This window comes from Carlito syrichta, unplaced genomic scaffold, assembly GCF_000164805.1.
Source record: "Carlito syrichta isolate Samal-C Ts95f unplaced genomic scaffold, Tarsius_syrichta-2.0.1 Scaffold123447, whole genome shotgun sequence".
Taxonomy (NCBI): domain Eukaryota; kingdom Metazoa; phylum Chordata; class Mammalia; order Primates; family Tarsiidae; genus Carlito; species Carlito syrichta.
The window spans coordinates 48441-59304 of NW_007067543.1; the positions used below are offsets into that span (position 1 = coordinate 48441).

At 38.0% G+C, this 10864-nt stretch overlaps 1 pseudogene across 1 annotated transcript in view; it reads right to left on the reverse strand.

Annotated features, from left to right (window-relative positions):
* Window positions 1-8991: 8991 nt before the first annotated feature.
* LOC103249806 overlaps window positions 8992-10864 on the reverse strand; it is a 3473-nt pseudogene continuing 1600 nt past the window's right edge. Inside the window, exon 3 of the transcript XR_002481378.1 lies at window positions 8992-10861. The product of XR_002481378.1 is annotated as an NADP-dependent malic enzyme-like (transcript). The remainder of the gene's footprint in view (window positions 10862-10864) is intronic.

Sequence of the window (10864 nt, forward strand, 5' to 3'; positions counted from 1 at the left end):
TGTCTTTCAGTGGTATCAGTAGTAATGTCTCTATTTCCATTTCTGGTAAGCTAATTTGAACCTTCTCTCTTCCTTTCTTAATTAATCTAGCTAGTTATCTATCAATTTTTGTCTATCTTTTGAAAATTTTTATGTAACTAATCCTTTATATTTTTGATGCTATTGTTTTAATTTTATTTAGTTCTTCTCTGATCTTTGTTATTTCTTTTCATTGTCTAGCTTTGGTTTTGTTTTGTTTGTGTTTTTCTAGATTCTTGAGATGTGACATTGTTATCAACATGTCATCTTTGTATCTTTTTTATGTAGGCCTTAAGCACTATGTATTTTCTTCTGAGTACAGCTTTTGCTGCATTTCAGAGATTTTGGTCATTTGTGCTGCTGCTGTCAGTAACTTTGAACATTTTAATTTCCACCTTGATTTTATTATCAACACAAAGATTGTTTATTAACTTTGAAAAATTTAATATCCATCTTGATTTTATTATTGACCCAAAAATCGTTCAGAAGCAGATAAATTTCCATGTATTTTGTTTTAAGAGTTCCTCTTGAAATGGATTTCTACTTTTAATTCAGTGTTCTGAGCAGGTACTTGAAAGGACTTCAATTTTTTTGAACTAATTGAGACTTGTTTTGTGGCCTATCATATGGTCTATCTTGGAAAATTTTCCATGTGCTGATGAAAAGAATGTATATTCTACAGTTTTGGAGTTGAATGTTCTGTAAATGTCTGCTAGCTCCATTTGTTCTAATGTTCTGTTTAGTTCCAGTGCATCTTTGTTCACTTTCTGATCTGCCTTAATGATCTGTCTGTTGCTGTTAGTGGAGTGTTGAACTCCTTCACTATTATTGTATTGTTATCTAACTCTTTTCTTAGGTCTAGTAGAATTGGTTTTTTAAAAAATTATAGAGATGCAGGATACAAGTTAGGATTAGCTACACAAGTAGGCTGCATGCAAGTTAAGTTTTTTGGACCTCCAACTGGTTCTCATTTCATCTGGTTTAGGATGAGGTACGTTTTGTGTTGTCCCCTTTCCCAGCAGTGTCCAGTGACTGCCAATTCCTCTCTTGTGCTAATGTGATTCATCAGAGTGAGAACATGTGGTATTAAGTTCTTTGTTTCTGTGATAGATAACTAAGTATGATGTTCTCCAACTCCATTCAATTTGCCGCAAAGACCATGATTTTTGCCTATCTTTATAGCTGTGTAATACTCTGACATGTATATGTACCACATTTCTTTATCCAGTCAACTTTCTTTTAAAAAAAAATATTTCCAGATTTATTATGAGTCTGATTTTTCACATATGTTTCTAAAATTGTCTCTTTTGGTTTTAGCTTCTTTTTTATGTGTTTCCTAAAAGACTGCCTTATGCAAGAGTATCTTCCTTGTTTTTAGAAAGGTTTTTTTTAGAGTCTATAAATCTTTATTATTATTATTATTATAAAGATGTGGGGTACAATTCAGTGTTAGGTATACGAACATTGATTATGCAGGTACCCTTGTTGATGAGGTGTGTCCCTCCCTCCCCCAGCAGTTTTCCTCAACTGCCAACCCCATTTCCCCTCCCCTGACAGTTTCCCACTATTGCTAATTGCTTTCTTATAATATTATATTTATTCAAGGTCCACTTTAGAGAGAGAACATATGATATTCTGTTCTTTGTTTCTGCAATAGATCACTGAGTATGATCAACTCAAAATCCATTGAAGTTGTTGCAAAGTCCATATGTCTGTCTTTCTTTATGACTGCGTAATATTCCATTGTGCATATGTGCCACGTTTTTTTGTCCAGTCCAGCTTCAATGGGCAGCATGGTTGGTTCCATGTTTTTACTATTGTGAATAGAGCTGCAGCAAACATATGTATGCAGTTATCTTTTTTGTAGAATGATTTGAGTTCCTCTGGGTATATTTCCAATAGGGGAATTGCTAGGTCATATGGAAGGTCAGTTTCTAGTCCTTTCAGAAATCGCCACATTGTCACCCAAAGACGTTGCATTCCCACCAGGAGTGTAGAAGCATTCCTTTTCCTCCACAACCTTGCCAGCATCTGTTGTTGTTTGTTTTATTAATGATAACCATTCTTACTGGAGTTAGGTGGTATCTCAATGTGGTTTTCATTTGCATTTCACTGATGATGAGTGAGGCTGAGCACATTTTCATGTGTCTGTTGGTTGCCTGTATATTTTCTTTTGAGAAGTGTCTATTCATGTCTTTTGTCCACTTTTTAATGGGGCTGTTTGGTTTTTTCTTTTCAGTGCATTTGAGTTCCTTGTAGATCTTAGATGTTAGGCCTTTGTCAGATATACAGTTTTTCCCATTCTGTGGGCTGTCTCCCTGCTTTCTTGATGGTTTCTTTTGCTTTGCAGAAGCTTGTTAATTTGATGAAATCCCACTTATCTATCTTATTTCCTAAGGTATGGGCATTTAGAGTTCTGAATAGGAATTGGTTGCCAGTTCCAATTTCTATAAGGGTGTCTCCTGCGTTTTCTAAGATTCTTATATTTTGAGGTTTTATGTTTAGGTCTTTGATCCATTTAGAGTTAATTTTTGTGTATGGTGATAGGGTTAGGGGTCCGGTATCAATCTTCTGCATGTGATCAGCCAGTTTTCCCAGCACCATTTACTGAATAGGTTCTCCTCTCCCCAGTGATTGTTGTTGGAGGCTCTGTCAAAGAGGAGTTGGATGAGAAATTGAGGCTTTGCTTTCAGAATCTCTATTCTGTTTCATCGGTCTATATACCTGTTCTTGTACAAATACCAGGTTGTTTTGATTACTGTAGCCTTATAATAAAGTTTGAAGTCTGGAAGTGTGATGCCTCCTGCTTTGCTTCTTTTGCTAAGGATTGTTTTGGCTATTCATGGTCATTTATGTTTCCATTTGAGTTCCTGTATTGTCATTTCCAGGTCTGAGAAGAATGATGTTGGTAACTTAATGGGTATTGCATTGAATCTGTGATTGTCTTTAGTAGGATGGACATCTTAACAATGTTGATTCTTCCTTTCCATGAGCAGGGAATATTTTTTTCCATTTGTTTGTGCCTTCTTGGATTTCTTTGAGCAGTGTTTTGTAGTTCTCATTGTAAAGGTCTTTTCACTTCTCTGCTTAGGAAGATGCTGAGGTATTTCATTTTTTGTGTGTATGTGGCTATTGTGAATGGGATTGTGCTTTTAATTTGGGTCTCTGCCTGCTTGTTGGTGGTTTATAGGAAAGCAAGTGTCTTTTGGACATTTATTTTGTACCTGAGACTTTGCCAAAGTCCTCTATCAGTGCAAGCAGGTTTTTGACAGATTCTCTTGGATTTTCAAGGTATAGGATCATATCATCAGCAAACAGGGATAACTTGACTTCATCTTTTCCTATTTGGTTCCCCCGGTTTCCTTCTTTTGTCTAATTTCCCTAGCTAGGACTTTCAACACAATGTTGAACAAGAGGGGTGAGAGTGGGCAGCCTTGCTTGTTCCAGTTTTCAGGGGAAATGTTTCCAGTTTCTGTCCATTTAGCAATATGTTTTCTATGGGTTAATCATAAATGGCACTTACTATTTTGAGCTATGTTCCTTCTATACCTAGGTGTTTGGGGGTTTTTATCAAGAAGGGATACTGGATTTTATCAAAGTTTTTTCTGCATCTAATGATATAATCACATGGTTCTTGTTTTTACATCTGCTGATGTATTTAATTACATTTATGGTGCAAATGTTGAACCAGTCCTGCATCCTGGGGATGAAGCCTACTTGGTCATGGTGGATGATTTTTGAGATTTGCTTTTGAATCCAATTTGATAGAATCTTGTTGAGAATTTTTGCATCTTTGTTCATTAGGGATTTCGGCCTTTAGTTATCTTTTTTTGTTGGATCTTTGCCCAGTTTGGGTCTCAGCGTGATTTTAGCTTTGTTAAATGATTTGGGGAGAATTTCATCTTTCTCAATTGCCTGGAATACTTTTTTTTAATTTTATGGTTAAAGCAAAGAGTAGTTTATTTAGCAAAAGGACAGAAGCAATACATTCCAAAGAAAAGAGAGGATGGAGTGGGCTAAGCTGGAAAAGTTCAATAGGATTGGTATCAACTCCTTGTACATTTTGTAGAATTCTGCTGAAAAGTCATCCGATCTAGGGCTTTTTTTTTTTGTAGGTAGTTTTCGTATGACGGAGTCAATTTCCTGGGTTGTTACTGGTCTATTTTGTGTCTCAATGTCTTCTTGTTTCAACCTGGGGAGGTTGTGTGATGTCAGAAAGTCCTCAATTTCATTTAGGTTATCAAGTTTGTTTCTATGCAGGTGTACATAGTAATCTCTGATAATCTTTTGTATTTCTTTGGGGTCAGTTTTGATTTGATCTTTTGTATTTCTGACTGTGTTTATTTGGGCTTTTTATCTCTTTTCCTTGCTCATTCTGGGTAGGGGGGTCCATCAATCTTGTTAATTCTTTCAAAGAACCAGCTTTTTTTGTTGTTGATATTTTATGATATTTTTGTCTTCTATGTCCCATATTTGGGCTCTTATTTTTGTGGTTTGGATTCTTCTGCTAAAGTTGGTGTTTTGGTGGTCTTTCTTTCCAGCTCCCTTAGGTGATTTGTTAGACTCTCAACTTGTGATCTTTCCATTTTCTTGATGTGTGCTCATAGAGATATAAATTCCTCTCTGAGAACTGCTTTTGTGGAATCCCAGAGGTTTTGGTAAGATATTTCTTCATTTTCATTTGTTTCCAGGAATCTTTTAATTTCCTCTTTGATTTCATGGTTGACCCAGTAGCTGTTCAGCATCATGCTGTTTAGTGTCCATGTCTTTGTGGGCTTTGGGGAAATTTTGTTGGTGTTGAGTTCACATTCCATTTGTTCCACAGACAAGTCCCCAGTCAGTGCGGTAAGAAAGTATTCTCCATCTACAGGAAAAGTTGAGGAAGTAAACAAATGTAAAAAATAATACAATATATTATCAACACAATTAAAATTTTATGGATTTCTAGGAGTTTAGAAACCAAGAAAAAAAGAAGTCCTTATGCAAAGCACTCATTTATTTATTCATTTAAAAAAGCTGAGGCAGAGATGTAGAATTTATTTGACTGAGATCTTGTTGTTCTTCCCAAATATTCTTTCATCCTTCACTGCAGATAACAAACACTTTTCAAAGTGTAAATTCAAGTGATATTTATTTTTTTCCATCAATTCTAACATAGGAGATAATAGTTGAATAGGTATGTAGAAACCATCTTACTCACTTCCATAAGCCAGAAGTGGTATAGCATCACCTTAGCCCCTGAAACATAAAGCATAGTTATCACCCACTAATCTTCCCATTTGCAGATATGCTCTCTTCTTCTAGTCTTATCTTGTTCCCTTTTTCTCTGTGAATCTTTTAGCTATTTCTCAACTTTTCTGCCATTTATACTTGGTCCCACTCTATCAGGAAATTTTTCTCAAGCAAACTGTATAGTTTGGACATAGAGATTTGGCTTCTTCTTATTTGGGTATGATTTCCCTTATACTTTGGAGAAATACAGACGTTTAACATTAACTTACAAACTTCTCATTTTTGAATATGAATTTTTATTTAATTTTATTAAACTTGTACCTAATTCTCTACAACTTCTAGTATAATACTAGATGTATTTTTTCTTTCTAGCTCTCAAAAGAATATACTTATCTTTTTTTTTTTTTGAGTCGGAGTCTCACTCTGTCGCCCAGACTGGAGTGCAGTGGCCACTCCCGGCCACCGCAGCCTCGACCTGCTGGGCTCCGGCGATCCTTTCGCCTCAGCCTTCCGAGTAGCCAGAATTACAGGTGCACTACCAGCCCGGCTAATTTTTTGATTTATTGTAGAGATGAGGTCTCGCCTGCCCAGGGGGGGTCTCGAACCCACGGGCTCAGAATATACTTATCTTTAATACAAATTTCATGAGGGTTTTTACGGGTAAAGAATATTTCATTGCTTTAAAGCTTTAATAATTCTCATCATTTCTACACTATATGATTGAAAGCTGTGAATGAAATCTTTTAATGCTAGAATGCTTCCTGAAGACTCAAGTCTCAAAATTTGACTGGTTTTCTGCTCCTCATTGATTATCCACTGTCCTAGAATGTATAAGAATTGGAATTAACCTGCAAAGTAGAAATATCTTGTTAACTCCACTCACAAATGCAAATGCCAAAAGAAAGTACAAGGGGGATCTCCTCCCAAAAACTGGAATTTATTTGTTAAAAACTATGTATACATTTTTCATGTTTAAACTTCAGTGACCTTCAAAGTACTCTTAGTTTGATTCAAAAACACCTATTGAGATGCTTTTTTCATGCTCAAAACACTTTTGAGTTAATCAATTTTGATGCCTTTAGCGTGTCTGCTGTTTCTGTTTCACCTTCACATTGGCAAAAAATTTCCCTTTGAAGGTTTTTTTTTTTTAATCTGGGGTAACAGACAAAAAAAAGTTGCTTGTGGCAAGATCAGGTGTAAAGAAAGGGTAGGGTATGAGAGTAATGCTATTTTTGGTAAAAAAAAAAAAAAAAACTACTGAACACTCAGCGTGGTGTGTGCAGGTGTGCTGGTAAATCATTCATCATGAAATAGGCCAACATGTTGAAAAAATCTCCAGAAAAAACATTTTACTGCAACCAAACACGACCTCTCACAACAACACGCCTCTAACAACAATGCTAGCTGATACACTGATGCCGATGGGTTCCAGGAACATGTAGCTAGTGAGGGAAGTGAGTACTACAAGGGGACTACCCTTAAAAAGATAATTCCTTTTTTTCCCTTTGTTTTCCCCCTCATATCATGCTATTGATGTTAGCACCAGCTAATCTTAACATAAAAAACAACAACAAGAAAAACAATAATAAAAATCCAAATCCTAAAATGAATACATACTTTTAATAAATGTTCTACAAATAAGTAACTATATACTTGGGAGAAAATTATTATTATTATTTTGTCAGTTTTTTAATCTTTATTGATATTTATATGGTTTACTTATGAGTAAATTATATGAATAATTTGAAATCTTACATTTTTGATTAAATGTAGATGAAAGCCAAATGATACTTTTCAAACAATACCAACCAAAAAAATGATAAATTTTCATAAGATTATTATTTTTTGTAGACATAGACATTTTCCGTTTATTTCTGTGGAAAAAGTTTCCTTCTTTTTTGTGATTCAGCCACTCACCTTAACTTCTCCCTCTTCTAAGGGCTTCCGCCAACTTGCTTACTATCCTACTTGTCTGCTCCCATAATGCCAAAATCACTTGTCATTTTATCAATCATATATTTATTAATAACTTATCTACTTCATGTCTGACTATCAGACCATGGAATAATTGCTGTTTCAGTAATTTTAGAAAATGTTTGATCCACCACAGTAGATGTAGTGACTATTAAATAAATCGTTTAATGAATAGATGTTATCTTAGGAGTGAGGATTAGGGGAAGTATTTAGATAAAAGTAGTTTTTGCATCAATACATTTTAGTTCTAGCTATAATAATTCTAAATTATGAAACTTTAAATTAAACGTTTGATTTTTTTCTATTAGCACCTTTTGATAAGTATGTTTTCTGTAGTATGCTCTGTTGGATGTTTGTTTTCTTACCTGTGCCTAAATACTTAGTGAAGTAAATTCTTTATTCCCAGAAGTAGTTAATCTTGTTTGTGCTATACAATAAATTACTTCCATTTGCCATACCAGAGACTGACTTAGCAAGGAACATGTTAGGAACATGTTATCCCCTCCTGGCAAATAAGATGCTGGTAGAAATCTGTTTGTGAGTAAGAAATATTGATTTCTAGGAAAATTTCCAAAGCCTCTGTAAGTGGAGTGTAAGAGTGGGTTGCCTAGCACACCTATCTTTTGATGATGCAGTGAGGTAGCAGCTGGTGTGCTAACAAAACCAGAACAGGGAGGTGAAAACAGTCCACAGTTTTTATAACATCTTGAAGCTCTAAAGTTACAATGCATTTGGACTTCTTATTCTAAGATATAATATGTTTCCTATTTATGAAACCCTGCAAATTATGTTTTTGTTACAACCAAGAAAACCTTAGAAGACATAAGTGCCTAGCAATGCTTATAAAAAGTAAAAGCGGCCAGGTGCAGTGGCTCAGCCTGTAATTCCACCACTTTGGGAGGCCGAAGCGAGAGTATTGCCTGAGCCTGGAGGTTCGAGACCAGCCTGAGCAACTAGGTGAGATGACAAAAACTAGCTGGGCGTGGTGGCGTGCATCTGTATTCCCAGATACTTGGAAGGCTGAGGCATAAGGATCGCCTAAACCCAGTAGGTCAAGGCTGCGGTGGCCATGAGCGTGCCACTGCACTCCAGTCTTGGCAACAGTGAGACTCCAACTCAAAAACAAACAAACAAATAAATAAAAGGTAAAACAAGTAAAAGCTGAAATGCCTAACCAGGTGTCTTGCACCTAGTAAGTACTTGAAAATTTATTGATACGTGTTTCAGAGTTATAAAGTGTGACTAAAAGTACACAAATTGACCTTGCTAGGAAAGCTATGTAAAAACGTGTTCTGGTGATATAATGCATATTTTCCTAAATATTTTTAAGTGCATGTGCAAAGCAGAAAGTCACAATATGTTATTAAAGTCTTAATATCTAAACACTGGAAAATGTCAGAGGAAACCTATGAAGCCAAGATCATTATATAAAAGAAGACAGAGGTGTTTACTTTCATTTCACACTGAAAACATGAAAAATTAAAAAAATTCTATCAAACATTACTTTATTACCAAAATGATAGGAGAATGAGTAACTAAGAAGTTTTCCATTAAATGCCATCTCATTTGAATAGCAAACTGACATACTTTTTTTGAAGTTAGAATGAATTATAATGGAAAATCATGTTATCTTACACTTTGAGTGATTCTGATTTTTATTTTAAAGCTTCTACACTCATATACCAGATGCTTAGACTTCCTCTCAGTTACATTTTTCTGTATGTATTCTTTTTTTTTATGTTGATCATATCAATTTATTACTAATTTTGGTCTTCCAATTGGTTTCCTCTATAAAAACGAGTTTCTCAGTAGTAGGTACAATAGCTTTTAAAGAGAACTTAGGCAGAATAATTTAGAAACCACAAATAACCAGAAGGCAAATGAAGCAAAATTGTCTAATGTGATGTTTACCCTAATTTATATCAATATTCTTCCATAAATTTTTAGAATGTTAAAGTTATCCTAATCTAAGCATATTATGAAATCATTATAAAAGATCCCAACCTCTAAAACTTATGAAAGAGTGCAAGACCTTGAACAGAGTTAGAAATGCTGGCTATTTTCTTACTGGTCAACTTTGGTCTGTATTTTCTGGACCTCTTCGGGCCAAGCATAACGATCAGGTAGAATCTGGTCATAACCCGTCCTACACATCTGAGAGCGGACAAACGCTTCCTTGTTTTGTGGTTCAGGAGAGACGGTGGCTGTCTTTTCTTGGTATGCGTCTTTCACAAACTTTTCTGCAATTTTCAGGGACACATCTCTAATGGTATTCAAGGGAGGATAAAGCCGGCCCTCTTCCAGGTCTTTATCTGACAACTGCTGAGCTATAACCTCAGCAGTAGTGAGAAAAATCTTATCTGTGATGTGCCTCAATCCACACGCCACAACACCAAGAGCAACCCCAGGGAACACATAGGAATTGTTGCCTTGGCCAGGATACAGGGTCCGTCCATTTGGAAGAGTGACTGGATCAAAGGGACTGCCACTGGCAAACACTGCACGTCCCTTAGTTACTTTATAGCACTGCTCTGCAGAACATTCTGCTTTGCTGGGCGGATCGCTCAAAGCAAAAATAATAGGCCGTTCGTTGAAGGCAGCCACATCTTTGAGAATTTGTTCGGAGGCTGCACCACCGATTGCAGCAACTCCTATGAGGGCAGTTGGTTCTATTTTTTGAACGATGGCTTCTAGGTTCTTCATTTCTTCATGCTCATGGGCAAACTCCTCTTTCTCTTGTGTTACGGAAGCACGTCCCTTAACTATCAATCCTTTTGAGTCAAGCAGCCAGATCTTTTTGAGGGCTTTCTCCTTCTTTTTCCATGGCCATAACCATCAGGGGTGCAAGACCTCAGGCAGTCTCTCCAGCTCCTCGGGATAGCCGCGGTTGGTCAGACAGCTCATCCTTGGCTGTTCGAAGACCGGCAACTGCAGCAGATGCTGCTCCTTGAAGATCATCACTGAGGGTGCAGCACTGGTTCCGGTGCTTGCGCAGGAGACGAAGCGCCTGCGTACCGGCAAAGCCTTCGCACCGAATGAGGCAATTTGGGCCATACTTGGAGGAAGCTGCGCTCAAGAATTCCTCCACGAAACCATTCAGAAGCTCTTACTCTTCTCTGCCGCGGTGCGACGCAGAACGGGTCTCCCGTGGCCCCTCGATTTCCGTGCCTCCACGCGGCACGGCAGGCGACGTTCTTGAGGCTCGCCCCTCCACACGCGGAGGGCGGAGCCGGCTTGCCCACAGGGACGCCCGTTCCGTGGCGGCCAAGGCCTCCCGCGCCAAGAAGGCGTTCTCCGTCAGTCGCCAGCAGGGCCTTGAGGGCCTCTTCTGGCCGCACGCCAAGAAGTGAGGCGCAGTCCCTCGCTTCCGAATTGCTAAACCGGACGGCCGGCGAGCCAGACCCACGGTGCGGGCACACACGAGCGCGAGCTTCTCAAGGTCGACACCAGAACGCCGGGAAAGGGCTTTGCATCCATCCCGCAGACCCCTCACGAGAAGACGCCGGTCGCAGTCAGAGTCCAGACGCTCAAAGCCGTGAGCTACTCGGAGGCCCCGGAGCTCCCGACTCACGAAGCAAGGGGGCCGCGACCCACGACCGTCCGACCGCCGTCTCTCCTCCGGGGTAGAAGCCAGCTCCTC